The following is a 9,558-nucleotide window of genomic DNA, read 5'->3' on the forward strand; positions in this document are numbered from 1 at the left end:
ATATGGCCAGGAAAAGAATGTTGCTAGACTAATATAGTACCAGCAAACAAAGGAATCTATGAACCTAACACACCAGTCACTGTAAACCAAGATTTTTTTGGATAGCCTACCAAAAGGAAAGCGAGCACTCAGATGAGTTAGGCCCAAAAGCAACCGCCCAGAAATGCACAGCCGGACCAGCTCAGCATGACGGGGTGCAGCTGCGGCACCATAGAGATCGTACCTCCTAGGCCGCGACGAGCCCTAGAGGCAACAGCCGAAAATGCACAAACATACAAGATCTTATTTGGTACACGATGCCCGCAGACTTGCCAACACAAGCAAATCAGGATGATCCCTTCATGCACTCCAGATGAAAAGGAATGACACTTTTCAATTCATTCAGTAATGTACTGGGTAAAGTCCAAATCATCCTGCCAAACCTTTCTCGGAAAAACGAAGCTAACACAAGTTAACCGGTGCATCTAATCTGGTTACACATCACTGACGATGGGGGTTCACCACATCATCCTTCATCAAGCGAGTCTGAGTAGTCATGGGTCATCGACGCATCTCTCTTATATAGTCCCCTGGCCTGCAAGGGAGCAAGCAGGACCTTATAAGTTTCAAAAAGACAGTACTCGTTGAATAAAAAAAAGGTAACAGCTAGCACCTAGCAAAACAAAAACCATCAAGCAACTCGCCAGAACTGATCCAAACTACCACATTCACCAGCAACCTAAAACGACAAGCTCAGGTTTCAACTTTTGGAGGTAACGCGGCGCCATCATCATCTATCTCTATGGCACCAACACCAAACAATGGGCCAAAGTATGGCACTGAAGTTGTCGCTGAAGCGCATCCCGCACCATAGCAAGAACTGTATGCAAAGCCGTGGAACATGTGCAAAGTACACAGGAGCAATCAATATCATTACCGATAACCATTTTCTTAATTCTAAGAAGGTAGCACACAAATCTCCATCTAATATCACCTTAGAAAAGAGCCATTGTTGTACAAGGTTGGGGTTTTCATGCCTATATGAAGGAAAGAAATAACATATTGTGACATAGTGTTGTAATCGCTGAAAAAGTCCACAGGTTGCTCTAACCAAGAAAATGTAGACTAACATTTCATAGAAAGACTTGATCCAGTTGCATGCATAATTGTACAAATCCTCACTAAAATGAACATTTATCATTTTCCATTGGCGAAAATAGAGTATCTCTTCTACTGTGGCATAAATGTATAATCAAGATCCTATTCCAAGAAGCGACAATACTTATTTACGCCGCTACAGATGTTATCCAGCTGGATATGCACATAAGCATCTCCAAAAAAATCACGAGTGGCAGTCGGAAGAACGCCACCACAGAAAGCAGGACCACAGAACCGATCCCTATCTCATTGGCCAGCACCACAACGGCCACTGCTCGACGACCAGACCATCTCAGGGTACAGGGAGATAGTGAGGCCAGGGACTCACCAGAACGAAGGCAGGCAGTTGCGCAGGCGTAGACACGGACGACACAGTTGTCATGGCCCAAGTCCATGTGGCGTCCATGGCACCAATGTTGTGGCCGCTGGACTGCTCCAAGGAAGCAGCAACCAGGCCATCATATGCTGCCAACCCAATAACACGACAAGCTAAGAAAGCTGATGAATCTAATCTGGTACTCATCACCAACAATGGGTGTTCACCAGTCCGTCCTTCTTCAAGTGAGTCTGAATAGTGTCGGGTCATCGATGCACCTCTCCTGTAGTGGCCTGGCCTGCAGAGGAGCAAGAAGGACCTTGAGTTTCAAAAAGACAGTACTTAAATACAAAACGAGGTAAGATCTAGCACCCAACAAAACAATAACCCATCAGGCAACTAACCGGAACTGATCCACACCACCAGAACAACACCACATTCAGCAGCAAACCCAGAACAACAGGCTCAGATTTAAACTTTTGGAGGTAACGACACTATCATCATCTATCTCTATGGCAGCAACACCAAGCAATGGGCCATATTATGACACTAAGTTGTCATTGTCGCTCGCCCCGCACCATAGCAAAAAATCTATGGAAAAACCATGGAATACCAGCAGATACTAAGCTAAAGATATTTGTATATGTTAACACCAGCAGATGCTAAGATACTGTCTATTACGATCTATATCTATCAACCATGCCATAGGTATCTCAGAAAACCATATAGCACATCTATGACTAAAATATAAATACATAAACCACAACCAAGCAACGGACATGATGTTATTGTTCTTGCCCAAGATTGATTCTTATCAAACAGTAGCATGATGAGGCATGAGCAGAATAGCACTGTTGAGATATCTAAGATTATTTGGCAAGCCAAAGTGAACAACTGCCCCACATTCTGGCATCAACATAGATAATAACCATGACATCCAGTTGTTAAACAGAGCCTAGTCATCCACAAACCCAAGCCATGATCAGTAATAGAGAACAAATCGGTAAGCCTCAACATGGCAACCATGCGCCAGATCAAAGGCACTAGATCATCGACTTGACAGCCAGCGCATAGCAGACGTAGGAGAAAGGGGAGACCAGGGACTCGTGTAAGTAGATGAGACAATAGTGGGGAGGCGACGCCGAGGTTACGGGGTTTCAACCCCACCGTCTCGTCGGCGCCAGAAGAAAGGCGGCGCACCATTGTCACTGTCAAGCTTCACATCTGAAGCACAAAGCACGCATCAAGTCAACAACAGTTGATCACATGACAAATCATACAATGTTGTACAGAAATATGTAAAGCAAGTCACCTTAAATAAAGCACCGTGAGTATTAAAGGATAAGATGTAGCATTTGCATTACTATGAATAGCCCATTGTTGTCAAACTTGCTGGAAAAGATGCAAGTGACCAAATTCCAGGTGGCAGCGACATCATCCTTAATAGAAGGGCATGATGGCATGCAGTAAGACGAGGAACTCATCATATTAAGAATTGCAGAGAATGTCATTGTGGGGTAGGCCTATATGCAAACTAAGTAAATGTATGAAAGCATTTCATAGAACAAAAAACATTCTACATCGACAAGTATAACCTGAACTTGATGACTTGTAAAAGCAGTGACAACACCATCACAATCAAAAGATTGTGTTGGCTAAAAGACCGTCATAGAGGGCACAATATGGCCATAGCTTGAAGGCTAGGTAACAGAGCAGACAGAGGATAAAGGGGAGACCAGGGACTCACCTAAGTAGTGGTAACCAAGTCAGTCGTGGGAGCCAACGCTGAGGTTGCTGGGCGACAGCCCCACCATGTCATTGGCGCTGGAAGCAAGTCGGCCCACCACCGTCACTGTCATGCTTCACATCTGAAGCAAAATGCATGCATCAAGTCAACAATAGTTTATCACATGAAAAATCATACAATGTAGAAGAGAAATGTGTATGTTATTGTGTGTCCCTGCTTGCTCTGAAGAGAGTTGGGCATCAGTAAAATTAGACAAAGAAGATTGACCACAACCCACTAATCCCCTAATAAGATTACTTAAGTTCCGCACATGAGCTCTAGCTAGCAGCTAGCTAATACCAAATGGAAGAAACCAGAATACCATAACAATGTGTCAAAAATTTACAGTTAACCATGGAGGTATCCATCATTATGTCTTGGATTTACACCATGTAATATATATGAACAATACAAAGTTATGAAGCAAGTCAAACAGGTGAGTTGCACCATGTAGTATCAAGTTTATTGCGACAAAAGGTCAGCTAACACCACAGCAAACAGAGGCATAAGTGTATATTCATGGCTAGATACTATAGTAAATAGAAAGAGAGCCCGTTGAAGCCAGCTAAGAGCGTACCATCCAGAAGTGAAAGAACCTATCAACAACATGATCATTAACCACCATAGCAACATCAGGAGCATGATCATGAACCACACCAAATCCATAGTAGCTACTACATCCGTTCCAAAAAAAAGTGTCGTTTGAGCTACAACCACATCACTTCTTTTGAAATGGAGGGAGTAACGTCTTATAGCTAAATAATCCAGGAGATGGTCATCCACCAAAATAGTCTTGCAGAAATTCTTAACCAATCTAGATGGCCAGAAGACTACACCACAGACAAAATGAACACAGAACGAGCCCTAAATCATCGGCTCAAGGGCCAGCACCGACATGGCTAGAGCATGTAATGCCACATGGAGAGAGGGATGAGAACAGGGACTCACCTACGTAGTGGTAAACAAGTCAGTCATAGGAGCCAACGCTGAGGTTACGGGGCGACAACCCCGCCGTCTCATTGGCACTCAAAGCAAAGGCGGCCCACCACCGTCACTGTCGTGCTTCACATCTGAAGCACAAAGCATGCATCAAGTCAACAATAGTTTATCCAATGACAAAACATAACATGTAGAACAAAAATATATATGTTATTATGTGCTCCTGCTTGCTCTAGAAAAAGAGAGTTGGGCATCAGTGAAGTTAGGCAAAGAAGATTGCGATCAACCCACTAATCCCCTAATAATATTCTGAAGTTCTGCACATGAGCTTCTAGCAGCAAGCTAATACCACATGGAAGCAACCAGAATACCAGAACAATGTGTCACTAATTTACCATGGAGGTATCCATGATTGTCCTGGATTTGAACATTATTTGTTGTTGCGACCATGGAGGTATCCATGATTGTCCTGGATTTGAACATTATTTGTTGTTGCGGCCCTACTAGATTATCTGAAGCTACAAATAATCTTTAAGGATAGCGGCAAGCTAGAATTGTATATGCTTGGATAAGTCTTAAGTTCTAACTTATCTAACGGTCAAAATGTTTATGCAGTTAGGCTACAAAGTAGTAAACCACGAAATACATCATGACAGCAACAGTACTTACCAAAGGCCGCCAAAAACTCCTTTGACCAAACTCCTGCTCCAACAATCGAAGTACAAGTGGACTGAGAACTTTGACTTTGCCAAGAGCCCAATAGATGCTACCATCATTATCAGAAAGTAGAAGACAAAACACATCGGACCCGTGAATCCCCAGATACCAGCAACTCCACTAATGAGAGACACGAATGTCTGCCTATAACACAAAAAAATGCGCCATAGTCAGGTACTCAGGTGGTATGAGTATGGAAGGGCACCTTCCATGATTCACGTTATTCAAAACATAAGTTGTGTTCTGCAGCAGTGACTGAACACATAATAGACTCTTAAATTTTTTGTGCTCTTTTGTGTAAAGAAATATACATGCTCTCTGAATCGCCTCTGCAACTCTATTCTGAATTCACACACACAGACATGCCAATATATCAGCAAAAGTAGATGTTGCATAGCAAATCCTGATGATTAATTGTTGTACTCACAGTGCATCTTGCTTAAGATCAGCATGATTTACTTATATATTACTCTGAAGAGATCATTGGCTGTAAGCGGGTACATCTCTAGATTAAGAAACTAGATAAAGACAACAACCTATTTAGCTTAAGATCATACCAACGATATTTATCACACTTCACCACACCTCGTAAAATCAGCATGACACTAAGCAGCCAGTTAATTGTGTAGTGCTTAAGTCCACTCTCCAAATGTTTTAACTGCGACATAAGTTTTGGAATTCCACTAACAAAAAGGCAAACTTGTGCCCGCAAAAACATAAAAAAGGATAGGAACAGGCAAGAGGAGTGCCAATACCTTCACTATTGGTTTCCTTCTTTTAATCTTTTAATATAATCAACATTTTTGCAATGGAGAATAGCATGGTTTCTCATATTTACTATACTGAACCAGAACAGGGCCTTGAAGATTGCAAAAAAAGGACATATTTTGGTGGAAGTACAATAACATGAACATTTTCTTTCTTCAAAGTTTGGAACTGCAGCTGTCAGATATAAGAATAAAATGCTTCTCTTTTCCAGTTCACTGACTTGCTTCTGTACACAATTTCAACAAGGTCGTGATAAATAAACATGGTTTTTTTGTGGTTAAAGTTTTGCAATGCCGACATGAAAGAACAATCTCATATCATCCATCGATGATACCTTTCCTGTTTCCACATACTTCTAAAACATATATGAGGTGGATCATCACAAAAGCATTCAGATTCAGCTGGCTTCAATACTTAAACTGGATTAATTAACTCATCAGACGCCAATTAACACACTGAGTAAACAATTTTCAAGTTGGGGTAATGCTAGGATTAAAAAGCACCAAAACTACACGAGCATATTATAAGACCTCGTCCTCAGTTTATGAAAGGCCATGGCAATACACACTTACACAGACATCATGATACACAAACTGCATGATAGACATCATGATACACAAACTGTAGTTTAGCTTTGTCGTTCACGAATCTTCAAGGAAAATCATAAGGCAGCAACCACATCAAAACAGTTGCCAAATTCAGCCATGTCATTTCCCATGACAAAAATAAGAACAAGTGGAAATAAAATCACAATCATCCTTCCCCATGAGGGTTATGCTTTAAAAATTAGATGATGTATTTTCTCACATAAAAAGGGTGTTCACTGAACTACATCTCATAATCCTGATGATTCGTTGTTTTACTCATACTGCATCTTCTTAAGATCAGCAAGATTTACTTATGTATTACTCTGAAGAGATCCTTGGCTGTAAGCGGGTACATCTCCAAAGTAAGAAACTAGACAAAGACAACAATATATTTCGCCTACGATGATAGTAGCGATATTTTTCACACTTCACCAGAGCTCGTAAAATAAGCATGGCACTACAGCGGTCAGTTAATTGGCTGTCTAAGGTTCTTTTACGAATCCACTCTTCAAGTGTTTCAAGTGCAAAAAAAATGTGGAATTCGACTACCGAAAAAGGCAAACAACTTGAGACCTCGATAACATAAAAAAAAGAGGATATGAACAGCCATGAGGAGTGGCAATACCTTCAGGATGCTTTCTCGCCTTTACTGTAAATTGAACCTGAACGGGCCTTCAAGATTGCAAAAGAAAAGGCCATATGTTTGTAGAATCACAATATCATGAACATTTTCTTTCTTCAAAGTTTGCAACTGCAGCTGTCCGATATAAGAATAAAATGCTTCTATTTTCCAGTTCACTGACTTGCTTCTGTACACAATTAACCAAGGCCGAGATTAATAGACTTGATATAAGTACTGCATGCGCAAATGTTGAATCAAATCAGGCCCAATACTCACACAATGCAGAACATATCATCTCCATACATCATATTTAGGAGAAACCATATTTGATTAAATTGCAAATTAGTGAAACATCTAGGAAAGTTGCTTATAGTCGGAAAAAAACAGTGCTATCAACGAGATGGAAACAGGAAACTGGATAGTGTATTATCACACAGAAAACAATTAGTGCTTGAAGCATGTCACCGCTGTACTACATTCATCCACTACCAATCAGACATAGTAAAATAGTTACTCGCCTTATCTAAACACATGTCCATATGATTCTAAAGCAAAGACAACCAACGAGAGCATCACTTCCATACACTTTCCGCTAAAAAACTAGATACACTAGTGGATCCCAGAGGCATGCCCCTGGATCATATTACTTGAGCAGTTTAGCTTTGTTGTTCACCAATCTTTAAGGCAAAACATTGGCAGCAACCACATCAAAACAGTTGCAAAATTTATCCAATGTCATTTCCCAATAAAAAAGTAGAACAAGTGGAAATAAAATCACAACCATCCTTACTCATGAGGTTTAAGCTTTAAAAATCAGACGGTGCATTTTCTCACATAAAAAGGGTGTTCATTGAACTGCATCTCATAATCCGAATGATTCATTACTCATAGTGCATCTTGCTTAAGATCAGCATGATTTACTTATTTATTACTCTGAAGTGATCCTTGGCTGTAAGCGGGTACATCTCCAGACTAAGAAACTAGACAAAGACAACAATCTATTTCGCCTACGATCATAGTAGCGATATTTTTCACACTTCACCAGAGCTCATAAAATAAGCATGACACTACAGCGGTTAGTTAATAAGCTTATCTACTCCTTGAGTTTAAGGTTCAATGACAAATCCACTCTCCAAGTGTTTTAAATGCGAGATAAATTGTAGAATTCCACTACCAAAAAGGCAAACAACTTGAGCCCACAATAACATAAAAAAGAGAGGATTGGAACAGACGAGAGTAGTGCCAATAACTTCAGTATGGGTTTCCTGTCACATCCCTAGCTTCTGGTAATGCTCTAGGCTAGCTTCATCTGTGCATCATGTTTACATTTTTGAAACTTGAACTGAGGAATTTAGAAGCCTCAAAACCCTAAATAAAAGAAGGGCAAAAACCCTAAAATCTCATTCATTGTTCTTAAATGCTCTTCTTAGATGTTTAATATTTTTGGCAAGGGTTTTGATCCAAACCAAAAATAATGAACATTTTAAAAGGATTTATTTTTGGGACTTTGAATTTAAATCATTAGCTATTTGAATTTGAATTATATTCATATAACTAGAATATAATTTCAACTACCCCTGAAATATTTTATGAGCTTTTGGAAAAGTCCATCTAGCAAAATAAAAATATTCAGAGGAGTTTTTGGCATTGTTTGAATTATTTTAAATTCAAAACAGTGGCAAAACGAAATTTAATAAAACAAAACAGAAGGAAAAAAATAAAACAGAGCATCTTACCTGGCGCCCACTTACCTGGCCCAGCTCCTCCAGCGGCCCAGCCCACCAGGCGCCTCCCCCTGTCGTCTTCCCCGCGCCAGTAGGCAGCGCGCGTGGCCGACGGGCGCCGACGCTGCCTCGGCCACCTCCTGCTTCCCCTGGCCACCTCCTGCTTCCTCCTCGTCGCCCTGGAACACCCCGGACGACGCCACGCAGCCCCGACCGCTCTCTCACTCTCTCCCGAACTCTTCCCCCTCTTCTGCTCCCTCTCCCTCTCGAGCCCGAGCGCAGCCGCAGCCGCGCCACCGTAACGCCGCGGCCACCGTCTCCCCCTCGACCCCTCGCTGTGCCTGCGAGCTCCGCCTCGACCCCCTCTTCCTCTCCACTGAGCCACGAGGTCCCAGACGCGCTGCAACGCCGCCACCATCGCCGTTTCCGTCGCCGGCCACCGAAGCTCGCCACCGTCGATTCGCGACGTCTGGCGCGTCCCCGAGCCCACTGAGCCACCCTGCTGCCTCCCTGTGAGCTTGCCGTCGTTTGCCCTCACCTCTCTCTCTCGCGCGCGCCCTGTAGCCGCCGCCCCACGAGCACCCGAAGCCGCCGTCCGCCATTGCCGGTGAGCTTCGTGCTCCCGAGCTCCTCCACCTGCGCTTGTTGCCTCCGAGTGCTCCTGATGAACCCAGTAACCCGTAGAGCTCCTCAGCTGATCTCGCCGTGCCGTGTAACGCCAAACCCGAGCACGCCCGAGCTCCGGCCGCCGCTGCCGAGCTCGAGGCCATCGTCTCCGGCCGCCCTAGCTGCTGCTGCTTGCTGAAACGGGCGCGGGTGAGCTCCAGCTCTCCGTAGCCGCTCTCCTCCGTCCATTTGGACGCCGGAGGAGCGAGCCCGAGCCCTCCGCCGCGTCTGTTGCCACCGGCGACGAACCGCCGGCGGGTTAGGCCCAGTTGACCAGGGGTTTGACCTCCCCTGGG

General features: G+C 43.2%; 1 long non-coding RNA gene across 3 annotated transcripts; it reads right to left on the reverse strand.

The window, feature by feature from the left end:
* Positions 1 to 307: 307 nt before the first annotated feature.
* LOC119362208 lies at positions 308 to 8,219 on the reverse strand. Of its 3 annotated transcripts, XR_005173195.1 has the most exons (8): positions 6,876 to 8,219; positions 4,848 to 5,039; positions 4,188 to 4,309; positions 3,201 to 3,321; positions 2,766 to 2,892; positions 2,551 to 2,677; positions 1,466 to 1,751; positions 315 to 574 (listed from the first exon to the last, which is right to left on the reverse strand). It is a non-coding gene; the product is annotated as an uncharacterized LOC119362208 (long non-coding RNA). The 3 variants fall into 3 exon arrangements; XR_005173193.1 differs by having other exon boundaries at positions 308 to 574; positions 1,466 to 2,677; XR_005173194.1 differs by lacking the exon at positions 2,766 to 2,892 and having other exon boundaries at positions 309 to 574; positions 1,466 to 2,677.
* Positions 8,220 to 9,558: the final 1,339 nt, after the last annotated feature.

The sequence above is a fragment of the Triticum dicoccoides genome, chromosome 2B (assembly GCF_002162155.2).
Source record: "Triticum dicoccoides isolate Atlit2015 ecotype Zavitan chromosome 2B, WEW_v2.0, whole genome shotgun sequence".
NCBI lineage: Eukaryota > Viridiplantae > Streptophyta > Magnoliopsida > Poales > Poaceae > Triticum > Triticum dicoccoides.